The sequence below is a fragment of the Cyprinus carpio genome, chromosome A8 (assembly GCF_018340385.1).
Source record: "Cyprinus carpio isolate SPL01 chromosome A8, ASM1834038v1, whole genome shotgun sequence".
In the NCBI taxonomy this organism is placed as follows: domain Eukaryota; kingdom Metazoa; phylum Chordata; class Actinopteri; order Cypriniformes; family Cyprinidae; genus Cyprinus; species Cyprinus carpio.
The window spans coordinates 15,854,789-15,865,865 of record NC_056579.1 but is presented as its reverse complement, the minus strand read 5'-3'; the positions used below and the strand labels follow the sequence as shown (position 1 = coordinate 15,865,865).

General features: G+C 34.9%; 1 protein-coding gene across 2 annotated transcripts in view; it reads left to right on the top strand.

The window, feature by feature from the left end:
• The window catches only part of LOC109052592 (ras-specific guanine nucleotide-releasing factor RalGPS1-like), an 85,667-nt gene that overhangs the window by 52,189 nt on the left and 22,401 nt on the right, over positions 1-11,077 (top strand). The window lies entirely within an intron of this gene.

The window sequence follows — 11,077 nt, the reverse complement described above, 5'->3', positions numbered from 1 at the left end:
AGTGATCAGGTGTAAACAGCCCCTAAGATAACAAATGTTACAAGCAACTGCTAAACATTTCAGTTAGATGTTTAGAAATCCAGGGCTGTATTTTTCAGTATGAGGTAATGAGTAATCAATATCAGTTACAATGTTCAGATTTAAATCTGTCTCAAAAGTGTTTCGGAGGGCATTTACACAAGGTCTTTTCACAATCGGTTTTGAAAGTGATCTTTGATCAGAAATATTAAATTAGATGGGAACATCAGTTTTCCACATGCTAGTGGTGGAACAAACTGCTCCATGTGTTGGTGATTTTTTGCATTCGTTTTGTCTTTTTCACAATGCCAGTCAGCACTGTGGTTTGTATAGAGCTCTCTAATCTGTGTCATAGACTCAGCTAACTGTGTCTGATACTTTGTCGAGAACTGTGTGCTTGGAATTCATCCAAAACTAGTGTGTATCTGTGGGTTGCTTCTCTTTCCATTGCTAATCCAAAACACGTGCAGAAATTCTAGTAAAATGTTATTTCTATGTGGCTAATCAATGCTTTTCAAAAGCAAAATTGTTTGCAAGTGAAAGAGAGATTCTCACGAGATTTCTGCCGAAGTTGTTAGCAAGAACACATGTGCCTAGCAAAGCTGCTAGATCATTAGCTGCTAGATTTCCCTTCAGGTGAGGAAAGACAAAGTGATCTCAAACAAAAAGTTCCCAGACTGCGTCTCGCTTCAGAAAGAAAACATCAGACTAGCATCTGTTGCTGAACGCAGTGGTTTCAGTGGAGAAATAATTATGTGACAGACACAGGTGAGAGCAACAAATGGGGTTGTAATTGGTCTCAAATTCACATCCACCCACTGCTTATCATCCTATGATGTACATGGCATCATTTCCCTAACAGATGTGTTTAACTGATACATTTGTAAATGTGATATTTCCGAGTATTAGCTCATAGCCTTCCATGTTAACTAATTAAGTGTTTCTCAGAGGTTGCTCTTTCTTAGCTCAAGCTGCAAGTGTTACATTAGGTATACATTTTGTAATTTGATAGATTATTTTGTCAGATGATTTGGCTTTAAGACATTTGCTAAGAAATATTTGTATTAATTTTTAATTCCGTTGTAAAAAAAAAAAAAAATAGTACATCAAGATAAGATAAATTAACTGAAATAAAATATTTAATATTGAATTTTAATTTAGTTTAATTTTTAAGTTTATATGGTTTTAGTTTTAGTTATTCCTGCTACTGATGTCTTGTTTCTGTGAAGCAGAAGAGTCTCAAGTTTTATTTCAGATAATTGCCAAGGCAGCATTTCTCATATTAATAATAAAAAAGGAATAAAAACTGTAATATACTACATACACATATCCAAAAAAAAAAATCCTAACATTACTAAATCTTCCACTAAAATTCAAATAAAAACAGAAAATGTAAAAACAAAACAAACAAACAAAATAATAATAATAATAATAATTTATGAGGTAATAATGATAAATGATGCATAAAATAAAATGTTGATGAAGTGTATATTAAAATAGCTTGGGTTGTTAGAAATGCTCAAAACTTTTTACATCACTTACAGGTGCTCTAACTGCAAACCAGACAAAAGCAGAAAAGCTACAAACTAGTTCCTGAGAAAAGTGAGAGACAGACCAGAAAAGCACAGTGCTGAAGTCATCCAGCTAAGAGGACCGAGACTGTCACTACAAATCAGAAATGTTTGACATGACTGTGCAACATGAAAGCTTTTACTCTGCTTGCAAGCATAAGCATCTCATAAATGCAAATAGACATGGGTTTCAAGCTGTCTGGCATCTGATATGGGTCAATTCATTGCATCCCCATCAAAACTAGCACATATGCACTTTTAACTTTTTTTATTCTTTTATTCCCCTTTCTTCTCATCTCTGTACTTGCCATCTGTTTTATCCACTTTTGTTCATTTAATGTTTTTGGTAACAAGGCACTGTTGTGTACGCCTGGGCTTTGAGCCACTTAATAGCACAAAGAGAACAGTTAGGGATATCTGTCTTTTTCTGCTGTGACTGGAAAGCACAGAGAGTGTTAACTTAAGATAATCAGAGGGCAGAAAAGCAGTTCAAAGGAAATAGGAATGATAATAGTTTATCTTGAGGATTTGTTGCTAAATGTGGCCTCCAATCTGTTATACCTGATGCAATGTACCTTGTTCAGCGTGCACAAACACAAGCAGTGTGATGTAATCTATCTGGTAATGCCAGATTTTGTATTTCTTCAGAAGTCAAAAGCCTGTGTGTGATGATCTATGTTATCCATCATGATATGAATGTTCCAAAGAGCATCTTGTGTGCTTCAGTGGAAGTAAGGAAATCTGACTTTTTACGCAAAGGAGTTCACATGGTCACTGATTTGCTAACAATTGATTAGTGACCTAACCAAGTACTTTGAAATTAATTATTTTTTTTATAATGGCATTTCCTTTTTTTAAATATTTCAATTAAAATTATTCAAAATCATAAAAGTGTGATCACAGACTGTTGGACCTGTAACATCTTAAACTGATCAAGTGACAGTAAAGACTTTTATAATATTACTAGGGCTGTCAATGTTAACACTTTAACACGTGCAATTAATTAAAAAATCCTTAACCCGTTAAAATAATTTAATAACGCAAAATTACTGAAACACAATTTTTATCTAAACCTTTTATCTGATTTCTCTTCTTTGTTTGCAGTCAGATCATTGTTTGCTGCTAAACTTCGGGAAAGTTTTCAGTCCAATGCAACAATAATGTAAATTCGTTATGCTTTAACACACAAGCTCTGTCATATTCTGTGATTGTACTGTGATTGATTTTTCTATGAAATATAGACTGAACAGAATGTCAAAACATCCCACTGCTGTATGATACCCAAACTACGTTTTCTCGACGAGTCTAGTATATTAATGAGCAAACAAACCATGTATGAATGCTTTTGACGTACAGATCATACATTGAATTTATGCAAAGACACATTTAAGTACATTCAAGTTTCAACACGCTCTCAATTTAATGTTTTGATTTGTCGTGTATGTTGCTGTGTTTGGTCATTCTGAATAGATCTGTGTACTGTAGTAGGTATATGCAAGCAGCTCAAGGTGGCTGTTTTAGGGGTTTTTGTGTGTGTCTCCATGTGGTCCTGTTCAGTATCGCAACTCGACTTGTCTACTGTACACATACTGTACTATATGAATTTTGAAAACTTTTTTTCCAGTATTTTTTGTGTGTGTGTGTACTTTGGTGTGCATAAATGTATCAGTTATATGAACTTCTTACATAACTTGGTTCTTTGGTGTCCTTTTGGAGTCTCGAGGTGTGATTTTTGAAAAAACATCTATCCTTATCTTGAAATAAGCTTGCAGAAAATACATTTTTGTGAGAATCACCCTTCAATCTTTTGGGTTACTTTGCTGGATATAGTTAATAATGACAAAATGAATGTGTTAAGATAAATGGCTCATGCTTAATTTAATGACAAGTGTGCGATTAATCACACAAAAGGGGTGTGATTAATCAGATTTAAAAAAAATTATCTATTGACAGCATTGAATATTGCAATATATTTCTGTTTCAAACAAATGCTTTTCTTTTGACCTTTATATTCATCAAATAATCCTGAAAAACAAAGATCCAGAAGGTTTCTTGAGCAGCAAATCAGCATTTTAGAATGATTTCTGGTGGATCATGTGACACTTAAGAATGGAATAATGATGCTGAAAATCCAGCTTTGCCATCACAGGAATCAGTTACATTTTAAAATATATTAACATAGAAAAGTTATTTTAAATTTTGTAATCAAATAAATGCAGCATTGGTGAGCATAAGATACTTATTTCATTGATAACATTAATTACTCTTCAACCGACCCCAAACTTTTGAATGGTACAATCTCAATATCTGCACACGCAATCTGCGGAACATGTTATGTAATTACATTAACTGTGAAAGGTTGTCAGTAAGAGTTCAATATTTTATGGAAAAATAAATTAGATGTGAAATTCACAACAATGTGTTAATCCTGAATTGACCTCAGATTAAAAAGGATCTTTTATCTGCTGTGATCATGCTTAGAGGCCAATGTGCTCAAGTTTTCCAGGCATTGAAAAAGTGAGCATCTGAGGTCATGGATAGTTCCTCAGAGTAACAGTTCGTGCTATTATTGTTTAAGAAGTTCTGCGTTTTTTGGGAGGCAGCGATAATGAATTAGTTGTTTGACACAGATCTTTTCATCTGTGAAGACAGAAAGGGCTTGCAGGGTGAAGTTTAATTATAGCGGAGGTGGTCCCCACTGCAAGGGTCAAGAATCATGTGGGATGTGTATGTAGGAGTGACTTTCATGTATTTAGGCTGTAAAAAAGTGCATTTATTCCATTGAAAACTTGTTAACGAAGGTTAACAAGGAACTATATGCATTAGTTTAGGGTGAACTTTTACCATTTAAGCATTGACTTTTAATTTGCACCATTCTGCACACAGTATACGAGTATAAGAGGCGAGGAACAAACAAAACCAGGTCAGCCTCTTAAGCAGGGCTACCGCACAGATTCTGCTGGGTAAACATTAGTCAGAACAAGGCTGAAGTGTTCTCCTGTCTTCATTGATGATGGATGTGCTTGCGTTGACCTCAGGTGACCCTTTCACCCCAAGGCCTCAGATTACTCATCCTTTCCATTCTGAAATAACTGACATCACCGCCATGAAAATGGGTTGTTGTCAGCAACAGCAAGAATCTGACCATGATATTTACCTTTTGTTAAATTGTGGAAAAAAATGATCATGTTGGCCCTTTATGTTAATTAGCCTAACACAGAGACATACTGTAATCAATAAACTTTTTTTTTATTATTATGCATTGTGTTTAAACAGTAGAGAACATACAAAAAAGCTAATAATACAATTGAAAAATAAAAAAAATAAAAAAGAATAAATAAACATTATTAAATAATTCTTGAATATTTAATAATATAATGTATGTGACGTTTGGACTGTCAATGCGTTATTTTATTTTTGTTTGCCTACATTTATTTAATTGTATCATATTTTATTCTTGTCTTTGTGATTTTTAAAAACTGGTCTGAGCTACAGCATGTCATGCACACAAAAACCACGCTATACAAATTGTATTTAGAAATCAGTCCCTAACAAATGTTTTATTTAATAAAAGTTTATGATGAAATTTAATTATTAAAGCTCACCCAATTAAATAATAATGAATAATGTAATAAATAATTGTTGAATAATTGTTTTGTTTTGCATTTCCAGGGTTTTCTGCAAGCATCTAAATACAGAATCTGTTGTTTTATGCAAGCGAGACACGAAAAAAGAGCTGTGTAGAATTTGCATCAAATAACTGAAGCTAATAATTACACAACATGCTATTATTTAGTTTTCTTTTTGTAAAAAGGAATGCTTTAATATCATAAAACTGAGATTGAGTATTGATAGATGCGATTGACAGGCCTAATTCTAAGTGGAGGGGAACTGCACAAATATGCCACTCAATACATACTTCAATCTCTCATCCACCGTAAGCTTTCAATTAAGTGTAACTGACCATGCAGTGAAAATTTGATTTCAGCAGTTTATTTCGGATCAGTTTGAATGGTATTTCTGTACATGCAGCTGAATGTCTCCATGGCTCCTTCTTTTATTAGTCCTGGCTTCATTCTGAACTGACTCAGAGCTGTCTGCCTCACCTGTGAGTAATACTGGAACACAGACCTTCCTTTACACCAACACGTTCACGCATGTAACAGTAGCCCTAGCCAAAGCCATTTTCCATAATCTCATAGTGGGCCGGAGCACATGTGCTTTACTTGAAAAAATAAGATCAGGCTTTTGATTCCACACCTGGTCGTCTTACATTGAGTAAATAGAAACGCGGGCTGGTTTGTGTGCTGCTGTAGCTAGTGTGCCATGATAATGGTGTTTGTGTGTGTGTGTGTGTGTGTGTGTGTGTGTGTGTGTGTGTGTGTGTGTGTGTGTAAGGAATACAGCTGGAGTGATTGAGTGACACTGGACTAGGATGACTAGGATTTTTTTCTTTATTTTCTTTCTTTATTTTTAGGTTTTCCATAAAGGTCATGGATTTTTATTGACTCTTCAATTGCAATTGGAGACAAATTGCTGAACTTAAATTCTTCTAAAATCTATTAAAAAAAAAAAGCATCTAAATTGTTAAACTTAAATGGTTTTGCATGTTCCAGTCCCCCATACAAAGTCTCTTTTTCACCATCATTAATTTTCTTCCCAAAGTATGTTGGAGTTTTCCTTATTTCCTAAGTTTTATTTCCCTGCTGTGCCTAAAATGTTTTTTTCCTCGAGCCACATGTGGCTGGTACGATTGACAGTTATTTTAGCCAGCTACCCTACAGACTCCAATCCACAAAAATTGCTCGGGTACTTGGTGTAAAAAAAAATTAAAAAAAAGTGAGTGATATGATTTTAAATCTATCTCGCATCCACTTTCCACAGTTTGATAGTCCTGTACGGCTGTAAAACTCTCTTCCTCATAATGTCTTTGTGATTGCCTCGGAGAGTCAGAAAGTTGAACATTGTGAAATTGTCATCACCTCTCAGGCTTCCTTAAGTCTCATAAATTCGCAATTGAGAGGAATAGCAGACTCTCAATTTCATTCAGTCAAAGAAATCCCTGAAGAAGATCAAAACTTTCCACATTTTGATATTTTGATTCATCAGACATTTGACATCCATTTGAGGGCCCATCGGTTATGTATACATTAAGCATTCTGTGCTGGAATGTGCGTTAAATGCTGATTATCTCTATTTTTACTTGCAGTTTTTCCACACTCATGCTGATTTTGTGGAGTATAGAGATGCATCTTAAGCTTGGAGCTGTCAGTTTTATACTTAAAATGGCACACTCTTGTCATATCAGCCTTAAAATTTTTATGTATACTTCATGTAAAATCATGACTTAAAGCTTCCATATGGATTTTTTTATTTGTTTGTTTTTACGAGACAGTCCTCTATACATCACAAAGAAGGAATCTATGGAAGGAGACTATAGTAAAGCTTTTAACAGATGCCTTACATTAAAATCCCCAGTGACACCCGCTGAGCCCATTGAGCGAAAATATAAGAGAGCTCAACCACTCCTGAGATAATGCAGGATAAACAGAGAGGGATTCAAAGGCAAAGGCAAATGTTTCCAGTAATTATCCGACTAAGGATATTTCCTCAGGCATTCTCTCAAAGACATCACAAACTATCTGAGTGTATGGAAAAATTCCATCTGCTAGGAATTGTCACTCAATGCTGTCGCTCAACATAAACTTTGTGCTTGTGGTTAAAAATCATCTTGTTTCACTGTTGAGGAAGATCGAAGATGCAAGATAAACCTTACTCATTACAAGCTGTTGATACACTGCCAGAGGACTTTAGATAGTTTTACTTTCCTGTATAAATAATTTTCAGCTGCCAATAACAACCAGATCTGATTTATTGTATAGGACGAGTGGAAACATGAACTGTGAAAGTATATCTGAAGATATTTTCCTTTTTGTGATTGAATAGTTTTCTTTTGACCGTTTGTGGAAAATCTTGAGACTGAATCCATGCGCTTTGAATGTGCTTGATCCATTAACAATATTTTGCCGCAAACCTGACAAAACCAAGAATGTGAAACAGAGGACTATTTAAGTGGTTCTGGATTTTGCTTGCTTAAGAGCACATTTGATTTATGGTATTTTCTGAATATTATTTTTAATAGTGCATTAAAAGCTTGATTTGAAGTGTAGCAATCTTAAAGGAATGGTTCATCCAAAAATGAAAATTTGCAGAAAATGTACTCACCCTTAAGTTATCCAAGATGTAGATGAGTTAGTTTGTTCATTAGAACATATTTGGAGAAATTTAGCATTACATCACTTCCTCACCAGTGGATCCTCTGCAGTGAATGGGTGCCGTCCATACAGCTGATTAAAAAACTCACAATAAAGCACAAATAATCAACACAATTACTCGATAGATTCCATCAATTAACGTTTGTATGTTTGTAAACAATAAACCCATCAAGATGTTTTAACTTCAACCATTTACAAATGAAAATAGACCAAAACTATTGACCAAATAATTTGGTGATGTGAAAGGACAACATGGATATTATGGATTATGGACTGGCCTATTTTGGCCAAAAGCGAAGGTTTAAAGTTAAAATGTCTTTATTATGGATTTGTTTCTTACAGACATGCGCCTTTTCACTTCACAATATGCTAATTGATGGACTGGGTGTTGAAGTTGTGTGGGTACTTGTGCATTATTGTGATGTTTTTATCAGCTGTTTGAACTCTCATTTTGACGGCACCCATTCACTGCGGATGAAAGAGTTTCATTAAGAAACAAACTCATCTACATCTTGGATGGCCTGAGGGTGAGACAATTTCCAGCAAATTTTCAAAAACACACAAAGATATTTGTACAAATATCTCTGTGCAAGTGCGGTTTTGGACCCCATTGTATTTCACTCATTGGAAGCAATATTTTGTGATCCGCAGAAAAAATTAGGTCATACAGGTTTGGAAAAAAAGATAAACATTTATGCTTCATGGTCCTTAAATTTGAAGTGTCTATAAAAGTTGTAAGTGACATCGCTGGTCTTGATGTCTGAAGTAAATCACGACTTGCATTGATGTCTAACTGCAGGAGCGTTTCTCCATAAGTCACAGCTGAGAACAAGGTGTGCTCTGTTAATGCCTGTTTGGGTTCAGGTCTGCTAGTTTTAATGCTCACTGCTGCTGGGAACAGAGCAAGAGTGATGTGGCAGCACTGCAGGCGACCTTGTGCTTAGCGTCATGCTTAAGATATTGCCTTGTTTGCTTGTGTTGCATGAAGGGGGAGGTGATTTTTAGTCAGTGAGCCTCTACAGGCTAGTGTGTGGACATCAACTGTCAGCACTTCTGGATATTTAAAAGAATTCAGTGACAAATGGTAAATGTTTTAGACTGAATATTTGACATAATATTCCTGTTGAAATGATGGGAAGTTTAGTTTGGACATTTTGATTTAATGAGCTCTTTAAACATAATTTTTTGTTCAGATTAGATCATCCAAAGCTGAAATAGCCTCCATATTTCTGTGCCAGGTCATCAGCAAAGCACGTTCCTGTTAAACAAAGTTCAATCCTGTCCTGCTCACACTCAGAAAAGAAGATCCTGTGAAATGTGAGCAACATGTATGCAATGAGAACCAACATAGTACATGTCATTACTTCTGTGTTAGAATGAGAAAGGCTTTCTAGACATTGTTTTTCCGTCATTTTTTTATGATGACAGCAAGCCACTATCACAGTAGGGGGCAAGTGTCTTGTCCTAACACAGAAGGACCACATGTTTCACCACATTTTGAGACCACGTCATTAACATAAAGATTTTTTTTGTAAATGACCCAAGACTTTCTCATTCAAATAATGACATCTACCATGTTGGTTCTCATTGAATACATGTTGCTCACATTTCACAGGATCTTCTGTTCTGAGAAGTTTGCTCACATTTCTTTTTTTTTTTTTTTTTTTTAATTTACATAACAATTCTGTTCTGAGAAGTTTGGTAGCATATTTTTAGGCAACAGTCTTTAGTTTTAGATACAAATTAGGAACAGTGCAACATGGGGGTTTTCAGTTTGTCCTCCATTGTCCTTTTGTTCTTCAATGATGCAGCTTGAATATGTCAGCCTAATCTTTGCCTGTTTTTCTGATTTCCAGCCAGGCCAAAGATCAGTGTGAAATAATTTCCTGTCTGCAGGAGAAGTCCATTGGAATGCGATAGAGATTCATAACCCTCTGGAACAAACACAGAAATCCAAATCCAAAAACACATATCATACAAAACCACAAAAATCAGTAATCATAAATAGGGCTTTTTCATCACTGCTGATGGAGCTATTTTTTTTTTTTTTTTTTAAGAAATCTATTATGCCTGCCAAGGCTGTATTAAAAATGCAGTAAAATAATTATATTGTGAAATATTACATTTTTTAAAAAAAACTGTTTTCTGTTTTAATACATTTTACAATTTAATTTATTCCTGCGATGGTAAAGCAGAATTTTCAGCAGCCATTGCTCCAGTCTTCAGTGTGCATGATCCATCATAAATCATTCTTATATGCTTATTTGCAGCTTGAAAAACACTTGTTGAAAATGGTTTAGCTTCCTAATATATATATTTTTTTTTTGTGGAAACCATGAGACAGGATTTATTTCAGGATTCTCAGAAAGTTTAAAAGAACAGCATTTATTTGAAATAGAAAAACATTTACATTGTTACAAAAACTCACATGCCGCTTATCAGTTTAATGCATCCTTGCTAAATTCAAGGTCAAGTCAACATTTGTATCATATTTTGTTATGTTTGGGCCCTTTCAAAAATGTACTGTATACCCTTTTACTATTTTTACTATTATAATAAGAATTAATTATGCATAATTTACATGCAAGTGACCCTAAGCTAAACCCAAACCTAACCCTAACCATATAGTAAGTACATGTAGTTTTTTATTGTTTCTTTGTAGTTTTTTGTGTATTTTCTTTTTGGATAGGTGATCTTAAAATAAAGTGAAACCAGCCTTGTAATTAAACTGTATTAACTGAAAAAAAAAAGGTTCATGTTTTGTGGAATGAACAACATTTACTCAACATTCTAACTTGAAAGTAGCTTATGAACTCATCCACTTTATTCTGACATCAAGGGCATTAAAGATCTCTGCCTTAGTAGGCTTTGGGCCTCACATTATTTATTATTGAGCTGTAGCATGTGTTCAGATATGCACCATTAGCTCCTCTGTACTGATGTGTTGGTGATATTGCTCAAGACCTTTGTGCCAATGAGAGGAGGATGAAGCGACCTCCTCTCTGAGAAGGAGGGGTGAGTGAGGTGATAGGAGCGAGGTGCTCAGTATTCCAATACTACACTTGAAAGAGAGTTCTTGTTTTGGCTCCGTCTTTAGGGCTCTTGGGTGAAGATTCAACCTTTGGGCAGAATACTCCATTCACCTTCTGTTCTCTCTCTGTTTTGCTTGGCTCTTCTGTTTCTACACACGTTTTTTAGATGATTCCCATCCTT